Source organism: Pteropus medius, unplaced genomic scaffold (assembly GCF_902729225.1).
Source record: "Pteropus medius unplaced genomic scaffold, Ma_sr-lr_union100, whole genome shotgun sequence".
In the NCBI taxonomy this organism is placed as follows: Eukaryota; Metazoa; Chordata; class Mammalia; order Chiroptera; family Pteropodidae; genus Pteropus; species Pteropus medius.
The window spans coordinates 17,178,535-17,194,613 of record NW_024350319.1 but is presented as its reverse complement, the minus strand read 5'-3'; the positions used below and the strand labels follow the sequence as shown (position 1 = coordinate 17,194,613).

At 36.6% G+C, this 16,079-nt stretch overlaps 1 protein-coding gene across 3 annotated transcripts in view; it reads left to right on the top strand.

Annotated features, from left to right (window-relative positions):
• The first annotated feature begins 13,767 nt into the window (after nt 1–13,767).
• ODF2L (outer dense fiber of sperm tails 2 like) overlaps nt 13,768–16,079 on the top strand; it is a 35,413-nt gene continuing 33,101 nt past the window's right edge. For 2 of the 3 annotated variants that reach the window (XM_039838735.1, XM_039838734.1), the window contains exon 1: nt 13,768–13,980. The gene's annotated coding sequence lies outside the window, so the exon portion shown is untranslated. The remainder of the gene's footprint in view (nt 13,981–16,079) is intronic. The other variant, XM_039838736.1, reaches the window with a different exon arrangement.

Below are 16,079 nucleotides of genomic sequence, written 5' to 3'. Positions count from 1 at the left end.
CCATATAGGAAAGGCCTGCATTTTTTCAGAACTCAGGAAAAAAACATTGCATTAATTATGCATTTTTATGGTGACATCATTGTTAAATATTCTTTGTAAAGAAACAAGTACAGAATTTTAAAAAAGAAACCAACAACAGATATGTTTTAAATTCTTGAAAGTCACACTATTATTAAAGCCTCAAATACAATGTTTTCTTATTGATCATATGTGAGCCATGATAAGATTGCTTTAACGATCTCCAATACGTGGCCTCAAGCAGGCATTTCCCAAGGATGTACATTATTCAAACAGGGAATTGCTTCCTTAATTTTTATTTCTCTATTTTTTTCACTCATTCATTTGTTCGAAAATAAAATTGTGTCAAATATAGCTAAAGAAAGCTCTTAAAAATGTAAAATCGTGTTTCTACTTGATGCCAGGCATTGTTCTAAACTGGATATTAGAGTGAATCAAATGGGCCGAGTCCTTGTCCTGATGGAGTTTACTTCCTAAATAAGAAAGAAAGATAACAAAAAAATACGGTGGGATATCTAATGAAAGTGTTATAGAGAATAAGAAATTAGGTAACCAGGAGAAGGCAATGAGATTGGGATTTGCTATTTTGTATTAGGTGATTGGAGAAGGCCTCACAGATAAGATCATTAGGAGTGAAAAAGGAACCATGCCAATATGTGAGAAATAGTGCAGGAAGAGAATAGGGCAATTATGATTACTAGGCCCTGAGGTTGGAGGTTGCCTGGAGTGGAGTGAGCACAAGGAAGAGCCTGAGAGCTGCCACAGAGAGGGTCCTGAGACTGGAGGAGGCTGTGGCATAGAGGCCCTCTCTGGTGCACAGTGGAGGTATGACGGGATCTGACTTTCAGATCACTTTTTGAGAGGAGGCCAAAGGTAGAAGCAGGGGCCAGCGAGGGGCTTATTGCTGAATGCAGGTAAGACAATGGAGATGTAGAGAGCTCAGAAAACAGTTTTGGTTGTCTTCAGTTAGCCTTTCTTCAGCTTTCTAGAAGTTTCTTTTCCCCTCTCCACTAAATAATTTTGCTGTGGAGGTGAAATAAAAGCCTGTCAGCTCGTAAGCTTATTAAGAGAGGAATCAAAGAATACTTCTTTGCCTGCCCAGAAGTGCCTAGCATAATGCTGACTGATGACAAAACATAAAACGAGAAACAATGACACTAAAATAATCTGAGATCTGTAGTTATCTGTAGTCAAATGACATAGAAATATAGTCTAAGTTTATAACGTAGGCCATGATTTTCAATGTCTTGTCTGTAAGTGCTCCATAAAAGGTTAGAATTATTATTATCAATATAATTATCAGTTGCTCTCAGCTGGGGTCCCCTTGCTCCTCAGAGACCTTCATATAATTGGCTTTTATCCATGTCAATTTCATAGCCTGTGGAAAACCAAGCTCTGCCTCCTAGATTTCTGCAACTACCTGGACACCCAATTTCTTAAAATTCCTGGTTCCTACATCCATACATGCTGTTTCTGTGCTTCACATTGTTTCAGATGTACTGTTTTGAATTTTCCAAAGGAACACATACATGCTGTGTTTATGATCAATTTAGACTTTATTGAAGAGTTCATAGGGAAAGCAAAAAAGGTATTTGTCACAGAAAAAAAATGAAACAAAACTTTTACACTACTTAAAATATCGGCATCCTTTTAGTAATAATCACACCTCAGATAAACCTCATTGGCTTTGATATTGCCAATGTGTGAAGCTAAGGTATCAGCATTCTTTAAATAATATTGTACAACTGTGGAGCTTCCCTGTCCCCCAGATTGCCTCTGCCTCTTTCTGTCTTGAGAGATCTTTATCGCTCTTCTTATCTCTCTTTTCCTTACTTTCAAGAAAAAAACCATCCAGCTCACCACCACCAACAGAATCCCTGGCCTCCTGCAGAACCAGTGCCCTGTTTCTCTCAGTCCTGGTCACCACTGAGAAACCAGGCAGGGTGGGAGGATTCGATGGCTCTTCCCCTCAACCTCAAACATTTATAAAGTGTTCCCAAGAGAGATTCTGGAGAATGAGTTTTTAGGACAATTTTGGCTTAGGCACTCATCTCCCTGGGTGGCTTCAAAAGCCACTCCAGCTTATTTCTATTTCTACTCCTCTAAATTTGAAGTCAAAATATTTACTCTTCTACTATTCTGTTTCTTGTGATCTATCATTTCTGTTTCCTTAAGTTGCTATTTTCCCTTTAACTAGCTGGGCACAGCTAAGGTGTCAGAGGTTTTCCCGTATCCCTCAGCTCCCGGAACCCTAACTTGATCTCAGTTTTCTTAAACAACCTATTATGATTATTTCAAGAGTTTTGGATGTGGCTTGCCTGAAAATTCCAATGAAGGCCCTGCACAAACTGAAACCATCTTTAATCTTTTTCTCTATTGCTTATTACTCACCTATTCTTTTTCTGTATCCTATATTAGTACTTTCTCCTATACCTTTTTCTATTCTCCTCTAAAAAGTCTAGGGAGCAACTTCTAAAAAATATTATTACAACATATCTTTACCTAAATAGCTGTTTTTATTTTTTCTCTGTTAGAAAATAATGGGATTTTTTGAATACAGATTCTTTAGTGTCGCGTAGCTAAGAAAAAACAAAAAAATCGATTCTGTAAAATAATGGCAAAATTGGTTACTAAAAATACAATAAATTTAAAGACAAAAAATGTACAATGGATGACACATTTTAACCAAGATCAAATGTTCATATTCTAAAAATATTAAAGGATTTTAAAAACCAATAGTTACAAGCAATAGACAAATTTTTTAAAAGAAACTTTTTAGGCAATATTTTTGTCTTTTTTTAAGCCAAGAATAAAATAATGATTTTTTTGAGTCATAATTTATCTTAAATGTCATTATATCACATATGTTTTATCTCCACATGAATAAGTTACCATATTATAGATTTTAGCAATGAGTCACACATTATAGATTACTTACTAAGCAGGGTATAAAGCCAAAATAGTAAAATGCCAGAGTTTAAGAATATGCAAAATTTTTCTGCCACTTCTGTTTTGAATTATATACATTTTTATTGGCATTCACTTTTAATCTTGTACTACAATAATCATGTAGAAGCAGTGGTTAAATGGTTGAGTAATTGGACTTTGAAGTTAGACTGTGTGGATTGAAATTCCAGTTCTGCCTTTTACTGGCTGCATGTAAGTTATTAAATATCTCTGTGCCTCATTTTCTACATCTTTAATATTGGTGTAAAATTTAAATAGTACATGTAGTGATTAAAACAGTGTCTAGGCCAGAGTAAGAATTTAATAAGTATTAACTCATATTAATTATGTCCTTTCTCTGGTGTGTGTGGCACTTGCTTGGGCACTATTAATTTCTTACCTAATAATCATACTCTTTTTTTTCTTGCTGTCAGAACCTATCTTCTATGACAGAGGTCAAAAATGTCTGATGCTAATTTTTCCAAGTCTCCCTCATATTGGTGCATGACTATGTGACCTGACTCCAGCCAATAATCTAAGGAGTAGTCTGCTAGCAGGAGGCAGGTGGAGGAGAAGAATGTGGTACTGTTGGGATCATTTATAGAAAAGATTTTCCTCCATAAAAAAAAAAAGGGAAATGTCTAGAAAAAGCCCACTCTTCTTTTCTATCAGGGTGCCAGAAGCTGAGAGAGCCTCTGTGGCAGTGAGATGGAAGGTGAGTGGTTAGCCAGCCAAAAAATGAAGGTAGGAGAGTTGAAAGGTGTATGAGTCCTGTGTCCCTGATGATACCGTGATAGCTGAGCCGACCCAGGAGTGCCTAACTCCAGACTTCTCATTGTGTGAAGCAATGAACGCTCCGGTTCTTTAAGCCATCATTATTAGGTTTCCTGTTACTTCTGGACAAAACCACTACAACTGATAAAAGCACTTCACAAAATAGCATTGGCATTTATAAAAATGCCAAGCAATGTTTGGAAAATGTACATGAAATGGTTTACTATATAAACTATAAGATATTTTAATGAACAAATAATAATATTGCAAATTTTTGAGCAAGTGATTTTCTCTTTCATACGAAAGGATCATGCTTAGCTTTAATAGGCTAGGGAGAAAAATGCCCGTTCAAAGCCTAACATAAAATAACTTTAAAAGTAAATGGCAAAACTATTTAGCATTCTTAAGCTTTTCTTAAAATATATACTAGACTAAAATATAACTATGCCAATTTTATATCTGTATCCCTGCATTATTAATCTTCTTGTCTCCAAAGGACCACATTTTACTTATGAATATTTTTCTTCATATTTGACACCAGAGTCTATGTTTTTCTAAGTACTTTTTAAGTGGTTAACTAACTCTCCAATTAATTTATAGTTATATTAGTAGATTTTCAAACAATACAAAAAGAATAAAATAGTATATATACTCTCTATGACCAGACAGTATCTTTATGCCATGAGATTTAAATTGCTTATATTTATTATTGAAGGCTTTAATACCTAATCACAGCCAAACGATACTATATTTTAAAAAGGAAATCTCATACCCATGCATCATTTTTCCTTGGTCGGCCAAAGAACTGCTAATATCTAGAGGATAGAGTATTGAGCTTAAAATATAAGGACAGACAGTGTTATTTTGTGCATAGTATTAAAATAAACTGATTTTAAAAATTGGCTATGTAATATAATATAGTAAATGTTCCATACATAACTTTCTTGAGTATAAATACTGAACACACGCTATGACTTGGGTTAAATTTGACAGTCTTTATTTAACTGGTCAGACATTTTGGATTTTTGCACATTATGGTATTTGCTGGAACCATTTATAGTTTAAAGTGAAAAGTAAATTCACATATGCTATTACTTTTCTTTAAGAAAACTCTTGTCTGAACACTCAAACCACCATGGAAAATATCTGCATGAAAAGAGATAATCAGATTCAGCAATCCCACTCCTTGGTATTTACCCAAAGGAGTTGAAAATATGTCCACATAACTACTTGCACCTGGATGTTTATAGCGGCTTTATTCATAACTGCCAAAACTTGGGAGCAACTGAGATGTCCTTTAGTAGGTGAATGTATAAATAAACTACGGTACATCCAGACAATGGAATATTATTCAATGCTAAAAAGAAATGAGCTATCAAGCCATGGAAAATCATGGTGGAAACTTAAATGCATAGTACCAAGTGAAAGAAAACAATATGGAAAGGCCACATACTGAATGATTCCAACTGTATAACGTGCTGGAAAAGGCAAAGCTATGGAGACAGTAAAAGGATTAGTGGTTGCTAAGGGTTTGGGGAAAGGAGAGATGAATAGGCAGAGCACAGGGGATTTTTATGGTAGCGAAAATGCTCCGTATGACTATAATGGTGAATACATGTCATTATACATTTGTCCAGACCCATAGAATGTGCAATACCAAGAATTAATTGTAAATGTAAACTATGGACTCTGGGTGATAATGATGTGTCAGTCTAGGTTCATCAGTTGTAACAAATGTTCCATCTGGTGGAAGATTTCTATAATGGGGAGGCTGTCCATGAGTCGGGCCAGGGATATATGGTATATCTCTGTTCTTTTCTCTCAATTTTGCTGGGAACCTAAAAATACTCTAAAACGAAAGTCTTAAATATAAGAGAGAGATAATCATTCTTGATTTTATATCATGTGCTTTGCACCTTAAAACAATCATTGTTTATTAATACCTACCACTTATGGGGTACTTATGATTTATTAAGGTCAAGGCTATGTGGTACAAATATGACCTCAATCATCATAACAATCCTGTCAGATAGGTAGAATTATTCTTTAATATTTTTAAAGAAAAAATCAAAGCTCAGAGAAGTGAAGTAACTTGCCCAAGACTTGTAGCTAGAAAACATGAATACACTGTTATATGCTTCTAAAGCCCTTGTTGCTAACCACTACATTATTATAATAACCTATTTCAGCCTCATCCCATACTTATGCTTGGCCTGACCGCCAATGGTTTAATTAGTTTGTGCAGTACTGGGGTAATTACTTTTCTGGGTGGTTTCTGGTAAAGCCGTCTTTTCAACAACAGATAACATGTTGCCCACCGCTATAGACTAAATGTTTATGTTCTCCTAAAATTCATAGTTTAAAACCCTGATCCCCAATGTGATGGTATTTGGAGGCAGGGCTTTTGGGAGGTAAGTAGGTCATGAGTATGAAGCCCTCATTATGAGATTTGTGCCCTTATAAGAAGAGATATGTGAGAATTTGCTTCTTCTCTCTCTTAGATGTGAAGATACAGCAAAAAGGTGTCCCTCTGAAAACCAGGAAGAGGCTCTCACCAGGAATCGAATTAGCTGGCATCTTAATCTTAGACTACCCAGGCTCCAGAGCTGTGAGCAATAACTTTGTGTTGTTAATGCCACCCAGTCTATGGTATAACTGACTAAGATACCCACTAACACTCTATCTAGTAAGAGTGATGCCTGTCTGTGCCTCAAACTTTGTTCAGTTCTTGTTTAACTAACCCTGTGGACAACCACCCTTGTAGCAAATGGAGTCTACTAATTTTAAGACATATAAAACTACAGTAATCAAGAGGATGTGATGTTGGCATAAGTTTAAATTATTTATTATTAGAGTAGAATAAAAAGTACACACATATATGGTCTAACCATTTTCAACAAAAGCACTAAGTTAATACAATGTGAAAAAGAAAGTCTTTTAAATAAATGATGGTGGAACTATTGACTATCTGTGTACAACTAAGTAAGTCTTGACCCCTACTTCACTCCTTCCAAAAATAAATTCAAAATGAATCACATATTTAAATATAAAAGCTTAGAATCATTAAACTTTTAGAAGAAAACACACAATAATTTTTACAAACGTGGAGTTATTAAGCACAAAACTATAAAAGGAAAAATATTGATAAGTTAGATTGTATCGAAATGCTTGTCATCAAGAGACACCTTTATGAAAATGAATAAGCAAGATACAGACTGAGAGAAAATATTCATTATATATATTCGACAAAAGACATCTTCAGAAAATATAAAGCAGTCCTACAAATCAACAATAAAAAGACAACCCAAAAATGAGCAAAAGACTTGAATAGCACTTCATAAAAGATGGATATTTGGTACATCAATATTTAAAAAATGATCAACATTATTAGTTATCAGGGAAATGAAAATGAAAACCACAATAAGATGCCACCTCACACTCCCTACAACAACTAAAATAAAGAATGTGGCTATACTAAATGTTGGCAAGGATGTGAAGCAATTGCTGCTACAATCACTTTGAAGATGGATACATCATTTTTTAACAAAGTAAAAGATATGCATATCCCATGACCCAGCAATTCCACTCCTAGGTTAAAAAAAAAATGAAATCATATTTATAAAATGCCTTTTACAAGTGTGTTTATAACATCCTTATTCATAATAACCAAAACTTGCAAACTACCTAAATATCTATCAACAGGAAAATTGGTAAACAAATTGTGATATATTCATATAACTGAATATTACTTACCAATAAAAGGGAATAAACTACTAAAACGTGCAACAGTATTACTGAATCTAAAAAAAATATATATCAAGTGACAGGAGTTGGACACAAAAGAAGATATATTATCTGACTGCATTTATATGAAGATCAAGAATAGTCAAAATTAACCTGTAGTGACAGAAATTAGAAAGTGGTTTTCTCAGTGTGTGCATGTGTGTGTGACTGGGGATGGGGTAGTTTTGGTTAATGGACCAGAAAGGAAGACAAATAGACTTTCTGGGTTGATATAAATGTTCTAGATCTTGTTTTAGTTTGTAGCTTCATGGGTGTATGTAATTGTCAAAACTCATGTTCTGAACATTGAATATTTGTGTGCTTTATTGAATGTAAATTTTACCTTCACTTAAAAGTGACCTGTAGTCATCAGAAATTGACTAATTATTGAAGGCAAGCCTTTTGTGGGTAGAAATGAAGACTACAAAGATTGTGAGGTGGGTTTGCTCTTTATACTTGCACTAAGATGCTTAAAGAAAAATGTGATAAGCTTAGAGGTCAGGAGAGCTTCTATGATTGCCTTAAAAACTTATCTCTCTGGGTTGCTGAGATGACATATCCAAATCAAGTATTAATGATGTGAAGAGCTGAATAACAAGATAAGGTGAATGAACAGACTCACCAGATGAAAAATTAAGCCACTGATTGAGAAGGAGCTAGATCTTCAGAATTGTAATGGAGTTGTGTGGGTGGACTTGGATAATTCTATTTTCTTAGTAGTTAGACCCTACCAAGCTTCTTGCTTTCTGAAGAACAGCTCTTTCCCTGTCTTAAAAGCTAGTCTGGTCTTCTTGGAAAATTCTAAAATAACTTCATTTGAAGAATTTACCTTGCTGATTCTTCTCATAACTGACTGTTATCACTTCTTTATACCCCTTGACCAGCACTATCCAGTAAAAATATAATGTGAGCCACCTATGTGATTATAATTTTTAATAGCTACATTAAGAATAGTAAAACAAAAGAGTTAAAATTAAATTTTGATGATTTCTTACACAACTCAATATATTAAAATATTTCAACATGTCAACATAAAAATTAAGATATTTTACATTATTTTTCATATGCAAAATCAGTGTGTATTTTACACTTACAACGTATTTCCATTTAGAATAGTCACATTTTAAATGTTCAATATCCGTCAGTGGCTAGTGGCCTCTGTATTCTCCATATTTGACCATGGTTTCTTATTTCTTAACATCAGTAAGAAATGGACTGAATAATTTTTTGTTGTTGTGCGGCTAACCTGTGCATTGCAGGATGTTTAGCAGCATGCCTGACCTCTACCCACTAGATTCCAATAGTAATCTCTCCTGCACCCATCCTCCAAGTTGTGACTCAAAAACAAAAGTCAAGAACCACTGGTATAGATCTGCATAGAGTTAGATTTCAATACATTCCAGGGCACAAGTGAAAACTCTGACCCGGGAGAGGTCTTTCATACTAAAAACTATGCAAGAATGTGCTTGTTTATATCAGCAGAAACCTATGATAATGAATTCCTAGGGTGTTAGACTAGGAATGAAAGAATACGATTTCGATGAGACTGAAATTATCAATATAGATATACTTACCAGAGACTGGATTCATTGTGCTTGCCTGAGCATCCAATAGAGTTTCTAAAGGTTTACTCAGTTGGTTGGTTAAAATCCGAGCTCAGTGGTGCATGCACTAAATAAAGTTGAGATGCTAGAGATCTCTTCATATATTTTAGAGGATCGATTTAAAAGACTAAGGAAGATAGGATGGTTGGAATGGATTTATCATTTGTGATCCAGTCAGCTATCTCCAAATGTGTCCTGAGAGGGCTCAGAGGACCCTCTTGTCACTAATGTATTGGGAAAACACTGGGGAGGAGAATGCCAGAATCCTATGAAAGTGCTGTAGCTGTTGTCCTCTAAGCCCAGAGATGAAGTTAGGAGATGCAGCCATCGAATGGGATCCTTAACTCCCTAGTGGAAATAATATCTCAAAGCAGCAGAAGCCAAGTGACAGCACTTAACCATCAGAGATGAGGTAGCTGCAGTTATTACAGGCAGCAGGGCAATAATCATAGTTGTTTAAGTAAAAGGGATCTTTAGCGGTGGATAACTGATTGTGGTGTCCCTAGAATTAAAATGGATGGACAGCCTATTAAGATCCTACTTGATCTGTATAACAAAAAATTGCTAGATCTGATGAAAATAGACTTGAACTTCATAAACTTAATGGAAATTTACAGCATCTTGGCACTGGCTTCTTAATTCATTGCTATTGTAATAGGAAAACCAATCGGTAGTCCCTGGAACTGCCCTTTTCTACCAAAAGAGTAAATAAACCCAAAGCAATACCATGTTCCTGGGGGAGTTCTAGCAATTAGTGCTACCTTTAAATACCTGAAAGATGCAGGGATCGTGATTTTCACTACACCCTCATTTAATCTTTCATTTGGCCTGTGTAGAAGTGAAAGTGTCATCTAAAATGTTGATTTGGGTGCAGTCTTTTTGTCAGGTGAATGAGCACAATTCCTAGCACTTAGTATGTAGATATCACTCTGGCAAATATGTTTTATTCATCCTAATATGCATGCAAAAACTAAGTTATTTGCTTTCATCTGGAAGTGAGAGAATTTATTGCTTTATGTAAGGGCTATGTTAATTCTCTAGCTCTCTCTCATAATTTAGTGTGCAGGAACTATAATCATTTCATCACCTTATGGGATATCATTTTTGTCTACTATATGTATGATATTGTGCTAATAAGACCCACTGATCAGGAAATAGCATATACCATAGATGCCTTGTGTAGTAAATTGTCTTTCCGTAGATGCAATGTGACCTTAACACTGTCCAAGAGGTGGAATCTTTCACTCTTTCTCTCAGATTTGGGCTGGCCCTCTGATATATTTTAGATAACAAAATGCAGCAGTGGTGATTCTGTGTAACTTGCATGGCCTTAGATCTGTAAATTCTGCCTTTGCTGCTTGAGCCCCCACTCTTGGGATACAGCTACCACACACACACACACACACACACACACAGCCACATACAGAGCCACAAGGATAAAGTGGAAGAGGTCCTCGTCCTTAAAATGAATCTACTAAGTCACCAGACATATAACTAAAGTTATGTTGGATATTTCAGCCTCAGCAGCAATCTGGTTGCAACTATATGAGACAACCCAGCTATTGCCATATGGAGGAAAAAACACCCAGCTGAACCCTGCCTGAATTTCTCACTCACAGAATCATGAACAAAACAGTTGTTTTAAACCACTAAGTTTGTTATAACAACAAAAGAAAACCAAAACATGCTGGAAAAGAACACACACAATTGAGAAAGTGGAGGGGATAAACTCTATGAAAATTTAGGGTTCTCCTACTTCTGAATTTTCTTGGGTCCAATGGTCTGGACCATATTAGTTTACCCACTTAGAATGAAAGTTGTTTCACCTTTCATCCCCTTGGATCATGGTATTGGCTAGGGTCACTCACATAGCTGCATTCAGAGGGAACATGGTTGGACCTTGAAAATCAATGGCTCACATGTCTAGCACCTCATGCTGTCAGCTGGGATCTGCCTGGGTTTTGCTCAACAGAAGGATAATTGGATAATTATATGGTACTTGGCTTCAAAGAAAGGAAACCAGAACCTGCTAGGTTTCTCAAGGCCTAAATCTAGAACTGGCCCAGGGTCACTTTTACAACATTCTATTGTTCAAATTCAAGAAGGGAAGTAGATTCCACTTGTGTTGGGTGTACAACAATGAGACAATTGTTCAGAGGCCGTTTTTGGAAACAGTTTACCACCATTTTTTAAATTGCTTTTTATTTTGCTAAGTATTATTTGTATTTGTCAAGTATCTTTAACCTATTATTTCATTTCTGCAATTTTTACATTACAGTATATGTTTGTCGCAGGGAGAAAAACACAATTTTCATCAATAATGTATTGTTGCATCCTATACGCAAATGTACCACAATGAATGAGGTGTTTTTTTTGTTTTTTGTTTTTTTTAAATCAGGCACTTGATGTTTTAAATGCTTTATATCAGAGATCTGCACACTATGTCCTATGGGCCAAATCTATCTTGGTACTTATTTTTGTAAATAAAATTCTATTGGAACACAGCCAAGCCATTTGTTTATGTATCCTCCTTGGCACCTTTTATGCCACAATGGCAGTGTTAAGTATGACAGAGACTGTGTAACTCACAAAACCTAAAATATTAATATGTGGCTCTTTGCAGAAAAAGTATGTTGTCCTCTGTTTTAAATTATGTGGAAATCTTTGGTGGACTGTTTAATAGGTTATCAAGTGATTAATGATATCTAAAGAAACTGAGGTTTTTGAATGGGCTGGAATAAATTATTTTTTTTCCATTTAAATAATAATGGAACAAGGGATTTTCTAATAATTCACTGTCCAACCAGATCTTAGGAACAGATCAGATTTAGAGGATGAGGGAGGTTATATTTACTTTACCTGGACAATTCAGTTAAAAAGTCAATTTGAGAACCTTATGTAATCATTTTGAGATTTTGTAAATATTTTCTCTTGAATTATCATGGTGGTTATACTTAATACCGATGTAATTTAATTAAAATAAGTACTTTTCATAAGAGGAGACTAACTTCTCTGTACAATTAATTTTCTATTTATGACATTAGCAAGGTTAGCTAGAATCCTAGGTTAGTGTTGGAAACGCCCTAGAAATTATGTCTCTTGCCCCAACTCCACCTGTCCACCCACGTGTGTGTGTGGTGTGTGTGTGTGTGTGTGTGTGTGATAAGACTAGCCCAGAGAAGTTAGTTGCCAAGGTCATGATCCATCAGTGAAGAAGTAGATACTTAAATCTCCAGTCTCTAGTGCTTTTTAGTATTTGCATGTGTGAAACAGTTGTATTTATTATGAATGAACTTTTAATTCTCATGAACTTTTGGCTGGACAATAACAGTGCTGTGGAGGAAAAAACAGAATTGCTAGAATCATCAATGGAAAATATTCTTTAGTAAAATCAATAATGAGGTATGCCACAATTAAACTGCTCAGTTGATAGTTGCTCTATTTGTGAACTTAATATGTATGAGATCCTTAACATGAAAGATAAAGTGTTGGATAAAGTTTTATACTTTTCCAAATAAAATTTGGAAAAATTTTTGCTTGTTCAGGAGTATATAAACCATACCATCAGGCTGTAGCATAGATACAAAGAATTTGAGACCTGAAAAGTATCTTGGTGATCACCATCGGGCTCCCCCATTTAATGGGAGAAATCAGAGACCAGGGAAGGATCGCAGGTAAATAATACCATACATTAAAATGAGGTTTCTTCCAGTAGTAGTTACCCTGGTTTTTAAAAAAAATCTCCCCTATAAGAAGCAAAAGCATCTTTTCTTATGGCTGGGTAGTATGCCACTGTATATATGTACCATACCTCCTGTATGCAATCGCCTATCAAAAGATACTTCTGTTGTTTCCATGTTTTGGCCTCCCTGAATAATGCTACAATGAAGATATGGGTACATACAACTTCACAAATAAATGTTTTCAAAATTTTCAGGTAGATACCCAGAAGAGGGATTGCTGGGTCATATGGTAACTCTAGTCTTAATTTTCCAAGGAACATCCCTACTGTTTTTCACAGTGGCTATACCAATTTACATATTGCCATTCGCTACAACATGGATGGATCTTGAGAATATCATGCTAGGCAAAGTAAATCAGAAAAAGTCAAGAACCATTATCATTTCATTCATATAAAAATAAAACAAATGAACAAGACAAAAACTCATGACACAGACAACAATTCAGTCGTTACCAGAGGGAATGGTGGGCAAAGGGAAGATGAATGAGTAAAGGGAATCAAATATCTGGTGCCAGAAGATTGACTTTGGGTGGCGAACACACAGTACAATATACAGAGATGTATAATAGAATTATACACTGGAAATCCATCTAATTTTACTAACCAATGTCACCCCAATAAATTAAAAAAAAAAAATAAAGCACAAGGCAACTTTCCAGGATAAAAAAAAAAGCAAAAGCAGGTCACTTCCAGAACACGTGTCCAAAAATTTGGAATTTGTCATACTTTCTGGTTATGGATTTTTATAATTACACACAAATTCTGTCCTCTAATAAAACAAAAGGTTTGCGGGGGAAACTAAGAAACTGAGAGACGCTGCGCCTCTCCCCGCCCCCCCCACTCCAGCCAATAGCAACAGTCCTCTGCGCGCTCTTTTCCCCGCCGACCAATTGGCTGCGCAACAGCGGGCCCAACGGAAAAGGCGGCCGTTGCCAGAGAAACCCTTGCTGGTTACTAGCTCTGCTTGTCTCACTGGCACGTTAGCGGGCACTCTTCCACCGCTAGCAGTTCTAAGAATTCGCCTGCTTCTGCCTCGGAGCCTTTTCCTTTCTTCTTAGCTTTTACCCACTGCTTCCTGCACCCTCCTAGCCCATCCAGGGCTAGAGAATACAGGTATGCTCGCCTGCCGGGTTCCCACTAACATCCGCGCGGCGTCATTCTATGTGGCCCCTTCGGACCCATTTCAAGCAGAGCAAAGCGGGCTGACGTCACGGCGACGTGCTGACGCAGCGGTGGGGGCGTAGGCGCGCTTTTGGGCGGGGGGAAGCTTGGGCTTGGGTGCTGGTTGGGAGGGCCACCGTGTCGGTCTTCGGGCGTGTGACACTCGGGTGGTGGTGGGTCCCAGGAGAGGAAGTCCCTTGTGTCCACCCAGGGCCATACTTCAGCTCCTTGAAGCCCACACCCTCCACTTCCCCTGGACTGGCTGTCTGGGCTGGGGAAAAAAGGAGCGAGTCTCGTACTCCTTGGAGAGGGTGTGGTCCTTGGGACAGCAGGGCAGATCTTAGTGAGATGGGCTTCACAAGGAAGCCCTGACCGGGCCGGCCCGGGGCAAGGCGGGGTTTGTTTGCGGAAATAGTGCTTTTACTCATTCGGTTGGCTTTTATGCGCCCACTATTTAATATTGCATATTATTATTTAATATTGCATATTAAATATGCAATATTAAATAGTGGGCGCATAAAATAGTGGTAGGCCTTGGGGTTCCTAAGTGAAGACTACTCCAGGAATGAATTTCTTCAGGGTCTTTCTAGGTTCCAGCCTCTGTAGGAAACCCCTTCAAGGATGTGGTCTTGGGCAGGTCACTTAATGTTCCCGGCTTCAGTATCCTCATCTGTAAAAGAAGACAATGATAGTCACATTGGAGTGGTTAAGTAATAGAAGAGATCAAGTAAACTAGTGCCAAGTTTTGAGTGTGAGTGGTTAGTAAGTGGTGGTCGTTGTTACTGAGCAATCCATTGCCAGACTGGCTGGTGGGGATGAAGTCTGTCGTAGAGAGAGTTTCTCTGTAACCTCATGCAGAGTAAAGTTTCAGGTGTTTTTGAGTGAATGACGTACTTGAAGCAGTTTTAAGCACTACTTGGTTAGTTATAGTTAAACCACAGAAAGATGTTTGCTTTTAAAATTAGTTTGCTTCCTTTCTGCTTAAAATAATGTCATGGTCATGTTTGTAATTCTTTAAAAGCTAGGTATTCATTTTTTGCTACTTATTTACTTCTGGTCTCGCAATTGATGTGTATTAATAGTATTGCTTTTTGTATTCCAGACACTCAAAGGTATGAGAAAATGGCGTTGCTTATATTACTATTAATCATTGTGCTTGGTCTGTACAAATGAATGAGACCCAGGAAACTGCGTATAGCAATGAAGTTAACATCTACCCTCTGGGCACAATTATGTTGGAAGTCAATAATTGTTTTCCTCCGGGCTGTGGTTTAGTAGTATTCAATTTATGAATACATTGAAGATGACTTGTATTCATTCTGCAAAGAATAGACACTGAAAGAATTGGTTTGACTATAAGAGTTGGTTCTATACAGATAATTCAGACTTGCAAGTAATTTCAGGAATTGTGGTTGACTGAGGGTGATTATTGTATTTATAAACATGAAAAAATTTGAAGACCTGATTGGAAAGCAGCCCCAACAGAGTGAGCCAGAGGGCCCTAAATAGAACCAAAGAACCCCAACTGTAAGTGTTTCTAAATCATTCTGTTCAAACCTCACCACAGCTTTGGCTGACAAAGATTACTCTCATTCTGAATACCAGAAAACCAAGGCTATGGGTGAGAGTTGTCCATATCAGGTGGCTCGAAAGGACTAAGAACTGATGAGTCAGGCCCAGTATTTCATTTTAATATGCTGCTTCTGGGTCATCAAGGAATGGTTAAATTATGTTCAGTCTTCCTTCTCTGTTGAGAAGGAGAAAATAAATACTTTTAAAAGATTTTCTTCAATCTCCTCTAAGTTAATTTTGATACTCAAAGGGATAAGCTGTCATTTTTTTTTTGCATTTTTTTTTTTTACATGTGGAGCAATCCATTTAGATGGTAATGGGTAAATGAAGAGTTTGATCACTTAAGCTGCACTGATTTCTTGCTATTCTGGCATTCTGATTCTAATTCTTTCATTGTTCTTCATGTTTTTATTACCAATATAAACACCTTTTGATCGAAATTTTTTATAGGAAAACAATGTTGGAATTTCATCTCTCTG